This window comes from Lissotriton helveticus, chromosome 4_1 (assembly GCF_964261635.1).
Source record: "Lissotriton helveticus chromosome 4_1, aLisHel1.1, whole genome shotgun sequence".
NCBI classification, from domain to species: Eukaryota; Metazoa; Chordata; class Amphibia; order Caudata; family Salamandridae; genus Lissotriton; species Lissotriton helveticus.
In genome coordinates, this window is record NC_136063.1 from 188147265 (window position 1) to 188159170 (window position 11906).

Sequence of the window (11906 nt, forward strand, 5' to 3'; positions counted from 1 at the left end):
AGGAGGCACTTTGTCTCTGAAAGTGGCTGGAACATCAAGGCATGTCCCTGGTGGTTCCACACCTGGCTGGTTCCCTGATCGCCTTGGCAGACAACTCAGCCGCCGGTGCTTGATGGATCATGAATATAAACAAAACAAGATGCCAGTGCTGCAATTGTATTTCATAAATTCAGCAAGACAAAGAATCAAACATTTGTCTCTCAGAAACCACTATTTCCGTTCAGAATAAATCATCAACCATTAATCTTTTAATTGCATTTATTGCTTTTTCATTATCGCAATTTTTGAACGATCTACACATAAGTCTTAAACATCTAATTCTTAATTTTTTATCTAGATTAGGGAGCCCCCTAATTAAAGAATTTTGTGAAAATTGTTAGAAAAGTTATAGAAAAAACACGCTCACTCTCTAAAAATACTATATATACAAAACATTCAATCTGTGTTCCATTCATACATCTCAAAACCTATTTCAGTCATCCATCCATAATCTTCTCATACATACAAAGAGAAACTGAAAAGAGTGCCCCTCCCCAAGGTTTTGGTTTTATCCTATTCCTGGTGTGGCACTGTTACTCTTTATTCAATGAAGCTAACACTGAGGTGCTGGATAAGTCAACACAGCGGCCATCTGACGATAAACACAGTTTTCAATTTCTTTTCAACTCAATAAAACAAACAGATTGGCCAAAAAGCAAAAAGGTCGGCGTGTTTCGAATCTCCCTCGCTACGGGGATTCTCCTCAGGACCAATAAAACGTTTCTGAAAGACAAAAAATGACAAAACTTTCTTACTTGCTGCTAACTGAGCACTACCTCTACATTTAACCAGAACCACTACGCTCTCTCCTTACCTCTCGAAACTTGGCACAGTCTCAAAGTTGAAAGTCTGGAAAAATCAAAAACTGGCGTTAGTCTCAATTTTTTAGTAAAGTCTTTTGAAAAAACCGGCTTGAATCAACCAAAAACATGCTTACTTCCAACACGTTCTTTGATCATCCTTCATATACGGGTAACTTTATCCTTTGTCTTTTGTTTGTTGGTTTGGCTGTCAATAAAATAGTGAGAGGAGACCGACAATAAATGTCTCAAAAACCATTTTAAACTGAGCTTTACCTTCCTCCAAATGTATAGTTATCGATGTAACCTTCGCGGTTATGCCGTCGTCGGGACTTGCTTGCATCCAAGCCTCTAGAACAAAACGGAACACCAGGGCAGGGTTTATTTCGCCATAGCTGCAATATCACTCAATTTAGTGCTTGCTCTGGCTCACACCAATTTCTTTTCAATGCTAATCATTTATGCAGCAATCTTTCGCGATGTTTTACAAGTCTAATTCAAATTCAAACCGAACTGTCGCCCTACTGCCGACTAACGGCAAGCTGTTTATTCTACTTAGGAATGAAATGTTAAACTTTTCTAGTCGTCTTGTGCATATCGCGCCTATGTTTTAGACAGAAACTTCTGTAAAAATAAAGTTATTACCTTTCGTACAGCCGCGGAGCTGCCTAGACGTGGTGCGTCAGTTCCACTGTCAGCTTCATTTGTAAGCCAGTATTATCCGGCGCTGATATTTAGACGTTGCTAAGTGCTGAAGACTGATGGGAAATGTAGTTTCTACGAAGGGGTGTCTTTTAACATGCAAAAGTTTCTAATATGAATATCAATACTTTACGTTAGTTGAGATTTCGACCTGTCTTAAGTTAGATGTTTAAACCGCCATGCATTCTATTTTGTCTGTTGATTTATGTGCCTCATACGTCCGGCAGGCGACTTAGGGGGAGAATTCTGGTAAACGTAGCTCCTCAAATTGACATCTCAAAGCTATATGCAAGGGCAACTTTGCATGCATAACGTGTTCTATCACGAAACTGTCAATATTCTGACTTTTTGATTTCTGTCGTCCTACAATTAATTAAAAAAACAGTAGAGGAACGAGTAAGCTACATTTCTTACTCTGGTCAACGTGTTTTGACATTCATCTGAATCTACATCTGCAAAGTCTCTCATGTCCAAACACAGCAGAAGCCTAGACAAAGGCTACAGGTGTTACACGTCTGAATTGATGAAAAACCGGTATGAATCAAAAATTGTGCTATGATGACAGATCTTTTTTGGTTGGCCGGTATATTGATGAAAGATTTTAGACAGCTCATTCAACCCATTCACTGCTGAGTTGTACTTTATAATTAATGTCACTTCTCTTTTAGTTAGTTTTGCCTCCAGCTCACCCCCTCTTGCATCAGGTTCGGCCTTTGAAATCACGGTCCATTTCAGATCATTTTCAGTGTGGGCATAGTCTTGCCAGTGTTGCACTAGTGGTGCCGTATGCACTTTTTTTCGGATCCAAGATTTAGGCTGTGTCTGATTTCTTGACTTGTTTTGCCAATATACAATTTTTGGCAAGGACACAATATGCCATAAACCACAAATTTCGGCTTACAATTTGTGAAATTGTCATGTTTCCAGTAGATACCATTATGTTGAAACACGTCTCCCTCAATAGTTAGCGGACAACAAATGCATGTACCGCATTTGTGGTGACCAGTGATCGGTGGTAGATTCACATAATCCCGTAACGTTGGATTTTTCAGTTTTTAGCAGTGCTGCTCTCACAATTTGATTTGCGATGCTTTGATCGAAATGCAAACAGAGGGGCTTCAGTAAGTTTGGCATCTAGGTCCTTAACAAGATGGCAATTTTGATTGATGAGCTTTTTTAACCAATTGGATGTTGGACAGAATGTTGAGACACAAACTATTCGATCAACAGTGTTTTGCTCTCTTTTCATTAATAAACTTTCTCGTGTGTCCACCACGCTCGCTTCATCGCACGTTTCAAGAGTTTCAAAGGGTATCCTCATGATAGAAGTTTATCTCTAAGACACGATTTGATGGATCATGAATGGCGCCTTCACTCTGAGGTGGTGCAAGGTCTCTTTCAGCTGTGGGGAGAGACTTGGTTAGACCTATTCACCACTGAAGAGAACGCGCATTGTCAGCAGTTCTACGTGTTGGAAATTCCCAGGCGGCCCTCGCTATTCAATGCTTTTCGCCACGAGTGGAGCTGCAGTCTTCTTCACGCCTTTCCGCCTATACCCCTTCTGCCCAGAGTGCTGAAGAAGATCAAGCGCAACGGGGCTCAAATAATTCTTGTGGCTCCGGACAGGGCGCGATGAGTCTGGAATTCCAAGCTCTTAAACATGGCCATCGATCCTCTGATCAGAATGCCCCTTCGGGAGAATCTTCTGTCGCAACAGCAGGGGATGTTCTTCCACCTGAAAATGTTCAGCCTCCACCTCCTTGCATGGAGATTGAGCGGCGACAGTTGACAGCCTTCGACCTTCCTCCTGAAGTCTGTAATGTTATCTTGGCAGTCAGGCGTCCCTCTACTAAAATAGTATACGCCTGTAGATAGAACAAATTTGTGACATGATGCGGAGCAAAGGCCTTTCTTCCACCCTTTCTGAGGTTCTCCTCTTCCTGCTTTCTTTGGCCCAGCAGGGCTTTGCTCTGGGCACCCTCATGGGGCTATCTTTTGGCCATTTCGGCCTTTCTTCGCTTTCCTGATCAGCCATCTTTTTTCAAGTCCTCTATTGTAAATCATTTCCTGAAGGGCATTACTCACCTGTTTCCTCCTATTCCTTTCAAAACGATCCAGTGGGACTTGAACCTCGTTCTGACTTATCTTATGTGCGCCCCCTTCGAGCCACTACATAATTGTCCTCTCAGACTCTTGACCTTATAGACAGCTTTTCTGGTTGCCATCACCTCTGCTCGCAGAGTAAGTGAGCTTCAGGCTCTTCCTTCTATGCCTCCTTTCCTTGCTGTTCATCCGGGCAAGGTTGACCTTCGAACTCAACCGTCTTGTCTTCCCGAAGTGGTTACCTCTTTCCACATAGGACAGACCATCACTTTGCCCACCTTCTTCCCACCCCGCATCCTTCTATAGAGGAGGAGAGGCTCCACCGTCTGGATCCAAAACGTGCGCTCTCATTTTCTCTGGATAGCACAAAACAATTCCGGGTGGATGATCAGCTATATGTTGGTTATGTGGTTGCCAATAAAGGTCGGGTGTGCAAAAATGAACAATCTCTAGATGGGTAGTTGTTTGCATTCAAATGTGTTACTCCTTGATGAAAAAAGACGCTCCAATAGGGTTGAGCGCCCATTCCTCCAGGACGACGGCAGCCGCTACTGCTTTGGGACGTGCAGTCCCCCTTCATGACATCTGCCAGGCAGACACGTGGGTTTCATTGCACACGTTCACAAAACTTTACTGCCTGGACAGACAAGTCCGGAGAGACGGCTTCTCCGTTCTTCAGGACTTCCTGGTGTGAACTTGGTACACAGATCCACCTCCGGGGTTGGTATTGCTGGGTTATCTATTCTAATTTAAGGAATCCATAACTAATAGTCTCTTTCAGATGAACAAGTTACTTACCTTCAGTAACGATATAGCTGTAAGAGATATACAGATGTATTGTTACCGAAGGTAAAGTAAATTGCCTCTGATGTGTCTTATTGATTGCTGTTGTTCTTGGGCACAAAAACATAACTGATTACAAGGACCTGTACTCTTTGGTCTGCGAACCTTTCTCTACTTCTTGCTTTTCAATTGGTTAGTTGCAGATATTGTCTGGTATCATCAAATCTCAGTGCTCTCCATTTTGACCACTTAAGCATTGGCAGCAATGAGGCAATTGTTCGGCTAGGGTGAATAAGTACCAGGTCCTGGGTAAGTCTGCACAGCAAAATGATACTGGTCAAATTGCAGTTTAGTTCTCTGTTATATTTAGCTTAAATGTTTTGCAGCTTTTTAACATTTATATAGAATTCTCTGATTCTGGTCATTCAATTTGCCATAAGAGCAACTTGAGTTGTTGTATCCTGCTTATCAGTGGTGACACATTCTTTTGCAGAACTTTATTCCATTTAAACATGCATTCAAAGTCCCATGTTTGAAATAATCATCATCCCTGTAAAAGCTGTTCTCCCTATTTCCACCATACCTTCAGTTGCTAATAGCTGGTGTTGTGTTATGTATAAATATATAGATATATAAATTCTTTCTATTTCATTCCTTATCTTACTGTAAATCCTATAAAAAAGATTCGATGATATATTCAGAATTATATGCCAATCACCCCTTTTACCTTGCTTTTAAGAGGGAACAGCTTAGTACTTTCATTTGTTCTAGTTAAGCTTGCAAAGAATACATACTTTTCACAGCTATCTCTTCCCGCTTTTTAACCAAAATACTTCTACTGTTAATTTAATTGAGTTATTAGTTGCAACTATACTTTATGAATGTTATAGCAAAGACAGTTTTCGAACGTGCCATATTTCCATCAGTCAGGAAGAGGGTGCGGTCTTCTTTTTTCGAGATAAGACACTAGAGATATGAATTATGTTTTCTGATGGATACTTATAATGGCGGATTCCCCATTTTTACAATATCCTCGGGTACAAGCCTCTAGCCCAAAGATTTAGAACAGCATTGCTTCCACACGCCAGTAGGTGGCATTGTGCAGTTTCACGTTGACTTCGCCCCACACCAGAAATGACAAAAGAAGCTTCATATAAGTGCTACATCTGTGCGCCGACATTAGTTCCTTTTCTTTGCAAGCCTTTTTTTTTCTCTAAGCCAAAGCTCACTCCCTCTTTTTAGGTCGAGGACCGTAAGGCTGCGCTTGCGTAGTCTCGGGTAGGAGATTTAATGATTTCTAGTATGTGGGCTTGAACCCGCCTCTCTCCTCCATTGGCTGGCTTCCTAAACGGAGGCCAGCCATTGGAGGAGAGAGGCGTCACTCCTTTCAAGCCCCTTCTCTTTCGGATTTGGGGGGGTGGTTTTTTTGCGTTCTTTCGACCTGTGACGTCACCCGTCATTCAGAACGCCAAAAACACGCCCCCGAATCCAAAATTTTCGGAGCTTTGCGGTCGCCATTTTGCGGCTCGTTAAGATGAGGTCGCCGCTCCCGCTGTCCTCGTTCCCGCCCCCTCCCGCTGTTCGTGTCTGTTCCCGCCCCCCTCCCTCTGTCCGTGTCCTCGTTCCCGTTGTATCCCGCCCCCCTCCCGCTGTCCGTGTCCTCGTTCCCGTTGTATCCCGCCCCCTCCCGCTGTCCGTGTCTTTGTTCCCGCCTAAGTTAAGAAAAGCCTTGCTCGAGTCATACGCAAATCACGAGACAACTTTCACTGCAAAACGATGATGCACTTCTTGGAAAAATACGGAAATCGTTTCCTCTGAGTTTTTTCTTTAGGATTCCTGATTGGAAACAGGTGAATGAAAACACCTTTTAAGGTTTTATTTTACCTCCTTTCTCAAAAAATACGCATCTGAGCATTTTCTAAGGAAAGACGTTTTAAGAGACTGCAGACAAAAAGCTATAAAAAAATTGCCATTTAAAATAATGTTGCTGCTTATCCCCGATAGTGGTGGAAGGCGGAAAGTGTGCGTGCGCCTGTTTTCCTTCGGCGCGCACGTACTCTTTATCTCGGAGGCAGAACATGCACAATGCGATGCAGGGGTTGCCATGGCGAGCGTGTGATGCAGCTGAATAGGAGATGTAAAAAGGCATTGGGATGCATACTATACAAGCATGATTCATGCTTTTTACCCATGGACGGTGCACTGATAAACGCTGGGAGGGGGTAGCGTGTAAGGAGTAAGACGTCGGGCACCTTACGCCCTCTGCGTCAGGGCCCATGTTTGGAGAGAAAGGTCATCACTGGGCCCTTATTAGGTGGAGTTGGGAAGCCGCATAATATACCTTAGTTCGGCTTGACGAATGCCAGCAGAATGATTCAAAGCAAATGGCAGATGGCGTGTGTGAGAATTGAGGCCAAAGACTCGAAAACCAACATGCTACATTACATACAATAACACAGGAGTGGTGGGTCTCGTGCCTGATCCATAGCGCCTTTTCAGTGTGCGATGCATGGAAGAGTTAGCACAAAATATGCCCATCAGGACACTCAAGACCTTTGAACTCTGAGATTATTATTCCGTTGCTGGGCAACCACGTGCTGCTTGTAATTAGGGGGACTTCAAACATCCAGTCAGCAGTAATAACACAGGAGCTCAAGAGGCTTGCAGGGCTGGTCACGGATCTCGGCGTTACTTTTGGTAGCTGTAGCTATGTCAGAAGGTAATGCAAAAGGGCGCCAAAAGTTTTGCGGGGTCCTTACTGGTTTCCCATCAGAGTAGCAGCTCATAATTAAGGAAACAAATAGGCTTGCTAAGTTTAAAACACTGTGTTTGGCGCCACCTAGGGGTGTGTCTGCATTAAATGCCTCTGAGAAGGAACAAGTGAGGCATGTATTTAGGTCGCTGCCTATCAGACAGCACAGCTGTCTGGTTTGCTAAAGACATCTTGGGGACATTCAGAAAGTTGACCTAAGACTGCGTTCTACCCCTTGCTTGCCATTGGCATATGGTTTCCTTAACCCGTTAACCGCTGCGCAAAATATGCCGCGGTGCGGGCGTTCTATTGTGATGGCAGGGTCGCGTCGGCCAATGGACGTGCACAGCACTACCGAGGTAGTGCTTGCGACGGCCATTGGCCGACAGGCGCACGCAACGGGTTAAAGTTCACACGAAAACCTCCTCTTTGAGCTGGCAACTCGTTGCCAAAAATAAGTTGTAGAGAAGGTGTATACCACATATGGGTTTTCATATATCGTTTTTTTAAGCTGAAAGGTCAAGCGTGACTTCACTCCACGTCAGTTCAAAGCCAACTGCCGGTCGAACATCAGGCTCTCCCCCTTACCAGGGATATAACAGAACAGAGACAATAAAGAACATTGATTGACCAACCTACCGTAATTCACTTGACGGCAAGATTACAACGGTTTGTAACTCACGTTTACTTGCTTTCCATTTGCTGGCTTTATTTGTTTAAGGCTGTCCAGCTCGAATTTGTACCTTCTTTCCCCCCAAACATCACTTAGAGTATCCTTTCAGTTCTCCCTTTCTTTAAACAGGGCTGCAAATCGTGTTCTTATCGTGTCACATTTGCAGTGCATTCAAAGACCGAGGTCAAATTTCAGGCTCTGACTTCTGAGGGCATTTCTTTACTTTTCTTTTTCTGACTTCAAAGCAGTTCTTTAAATGGGCCGGTACACACCGGTACTGAGTACCAGCACTGTGAGTACTGCAACTTCGGCGTGCCCACGGAGAGCCGTTTTTTTCCCCCTCCAAGGACCGCAACTTCTCCGTGCCCACGGAGAGTACCGGTACTCACTGCAGCATGTTGGGATTTCTTAAAAGTTCCCGAAGAAACATTCATCATGAGAGCATGCACAGCATTTCTACTCCGCAGTGCATGCTCACATGATTAGCATTTCACACTGGCAGTAACCATCATCTCGCATCAGCAAAACGTGCAAAGTCACACCCCCCACCAGCTGTGTGGCAGGAAGGAATTGGAGCACTTTTAATAGGCAGTTTGCAATGGCCTTCCTTCTTTGCCAAAACAGCCGAGGATCATGGACAAGGAGCCAGCCAGTTGCAGCGCCTGATTATTAGGTTTCCCACCAGTGCCAGGCGGTGGTCCCAGAACTGGATTCCTACATCCAGCGCCATCTGGGACCCATGAAGCAGGAATCAGATTCCTGCTGTCAGGCCTTCCATCCATACAGCTATGCTGAAAACCCAGGACACCAGATGGGCCATTTTCAACTCTTAGCCTGCCTGCCCCTGGGTTCTGACAGTGACTTTCACCTGATTCATTTCCCAGATGGGACATTGAGCTCATAATGGGTGGAGAGGAGGTGGGGGAGGTGGCCTGAGTAGCCTCCCTCGAACTCTGGTGAGATTGGAGGAAACCTCTACCCTGGTGGAGAATGTGCATATGCCCAGGACCCTGCAGTGCTCACTCTCTGCTACTGCGAGTTCTCCGGCCCGGAGGCCCTCTTATCTCAATCGACTCTGCCTGCTGCAAAGGGGGATAGAAAAAGGTAAGTTAGACATGCACTTTCAGTGATGCCAGTGCTGAAGCCCAGTTTTCTATTGCTTGAAATTACCCACATTTCAGTGTACACCAACGGAACCATTAATTCCCCCCGATTTATTTTTTTAAAACCTCCCTCCTCACTTCCAAATGTTGGCATGTATGTGTTTTCCCTTTACAAATAATTGTTTTCAGGCTTATTGGCCCAATTGGATCACTTGAAACAACCCAAGACTACAGCTCCCAATTGGATCACTTGAAACAAACCAAGACTACAGCTCCCAGAATGTTAAAAGAATACCCAGGAAAGGAAAATTGAGTCCCTGATGGGTTGCCACCTAGCTGTTTTTAGGTTTTTTTGTAGGTGGCTCTATGTGTGGGTGGCTCTGTCTGTGTGAGGGTGGCTCTGTAGGTGGCTGTGTGTGTGTGGGTGGCTCTATGTGAATGAATCTGTGTGGGTGGCTCTGTATGTGTGTGTGTGTGTGGCGCTCTGTGTGGGTGTAAATGCAATAGGTCATGCATTTGCGAGCGATTAAGCTATTGGCATTGTAAGTGACAATGCCATTTATTTAACAATTAAGATATTGGCAATGTAAATGACAAAGCCATTTATTTATGATTTAAAAAAAAATAATAATAAGTCATGAGCAATGCCAATAGCTCTACCTTTAATAATGCCGAGACCATTGCATTGTAAATGCTTGTTTCTCTCTAGTTGATCAGTTTGTTTCTGTACAATTTGTCAAAACCAGTGTGCAATAGAATATGTCCCCTCCAAAAGTGACAGGGTTTAATCCTGGTCAGGTCTGTAGCAAGCAAATATATGTGACAAACTTGCATGAGGTATGCCTCTGGTGTTTAGGCTCAGGACACAACTCCAAGTTGTGTGAATAGTGTGCCCGCCTGACTCCAAAGGCGATCTGGGAGCATGAGGGGAAGCTGTATGTCGCAGAACACTAAGAAATAGCAAATCTCATTTCTGCTCTTAAGTCGAGGACACCGCTCCTGCTTTCTGGGCCATTCCTATGACAGGTTCTCATCATGATATAAGTCCTCTGGTAGGTAGAAGGCATAGCACAAAAAGGCTAAGCGAGATTAATCTCAAGCCTCCATCTCTGCTAGAGAAGTTGTGAGGGCGTCAGAATGCCTCTTGGTCTCTCTTCTGATCCTCTTCCGAGGAGCCAATTCCACAGCTGATCCTGATGCTTCCAGAGTTTCCTGGGCAATTAGCAACGTCGCAACAGATTGAGGCCTTTGAAGATGCTATGTTGCTAATTTTTGCCTACCTTCCTGCTTCCTCTGGCGGGCCATAGGATCTCCGGAGGCCTCCAGCTGGGTTACTGCTGGTGGATCCGTTCTCATTGCCATCTTTGCCTACTGAACTTGTCTTGTATTGCGCAACGCCTTTGGTGCCGACTTCCACTCTAGCATCAAAAACCACGCCAGTCCCTTCCACATTCGCACTGGCTATGACAACGACTCTGTACCAATAGTCGTGTCCAACTCCAAGGTGAACTCATGTAGGCCTCAAACAAGTTTACGTCTCAAAATCCACCACTGTACGAGCTGATTCTGTTAGGGCAGTGTCTTTTCCACGGAGCCGCCCTCCAGTGCTCCAACGTTTCTGGTCTGACTCTGGCCAAAGACCACCTGCTTTGTAGATGATGGGGATGATTTACCTGCACTCTATGATGAGGACAACCTTTTCATGGATCTACAGCAGGTAAGGGGTTTAGATACTTCCCCCCTATACCGGGTTGGTTTCCCTACAGCCACCGATGGAGGAAAGTGCTTCTTCTGCTGTGGAGCAGCTGAGGTATTGGACTTACATCATCCTCCTATGAAAGTCAAAAACAAACATTCATGGTCAGCAAGATCTTGCAGACCGTCCCTGAAAAGGTTTGGGCCTCAATGGCGTAAACCATCCAAGATGGTCAAGATGCTGCTAAGTACATCATGCATATAAACTGGACTGGCCACTACTGACATCTTGGGCAGAGCAGTGAAAACTAGTGTGGTGTTCCTGCATCACGGATGGATGAGTTCAATGAGTTTCTCTGGAGGCGAGCATGCATCATTCATGCATATGATTTTCGACAGGTCTCTTAAGTTGGGTGGGAAGGCTAATTGTGCCCTAAAGCGCTTTACATTTATTTATTTAAGAAGTTTTCTATAGCGCTGGCCATACCCGGGGGTATCGGAGAGCTTTACAGCAGGAGGGAGAGAAATCATATACAGTGTAAGAATAGAATAAACGCATTCATAAGTGTTCAAAAGTTACAATTGTGCTTGAGCGTCCGAGGTGCGCCATTGAGGTAGAGAGGTCTGGGGGTCCGAGGCCACTGCACATTCCATGGGCCTTTCTGCTCCTGCTAGGCATTTTCCTCAGAAGATTTGCCCTTTTTCGGGGCTACTCCAGAGGTTTGGCATACTGGCAATGTTAACGCCCACCGCCCCTACAACACGCATCCCAGCATTTTTGGGGTCAGGGATAGGGATCAAGCAGATAACCGCCAGGCCACCAGTTGCAATTAACTTCCCTGTTCTATGACAGCAGCCTAAAAACCACTTTAGTTTGCCATGAGTGACACACAACCACCCTGTGGCAGGCAGAATCAAACATTGCCTCGGAGGGTGGCAAATTATAACATTTGACATTGAGTCAATCACATCATTTAACAAGGCTATGCCCTGTAATTCCTTTTCAAATTGCCTCTACTTCCACCCACATCAGAGCGGTTTTCAGTTTAGCACCTGTCCTCCTTGCTTTTAAAGGTGTAGGCTTTTTAGGTCTCGCCTCTCAATGCGCATGCGCATTGAGCAGAGCGAGACTATAGGGGCTTAAATAAGCTTTACCTAGACTGGCGATTTGATGCTGTGCCCGTGCGCTTTTAGGTCAATGTGCAAGCGCATTGACCTAAAATGCGCGTGCACATCATCAAATCGCCATCTGTTCC

The 11906-nt window shown here is 44.8% G+C and overlaps 1 long non-coding RNA gene across 1 annotated transcript; it reads right to left on the minus strand.

Moving 5' to 3' along the window:
* Positions 1 to 233: 233 nt before the first annotated feature.
* On the minus strand, positions 234 to 1536 carry LOC144827100 (uncharacterized). Its single transcript, XR_013610021.1, has 4 exons — positions 1485 to 1536; positions 1116 to 1190; positions 854 to 888; positions 234 to 762 (listed from the first exon to the last, which is right to left on the minus strand). It is a non-coding gene; the product is annotated as an uncharacterized LOC144827100 (long non-coding RNA).
* Positions 1537 to 11906: the final 10370 nt, after the last annotated feature.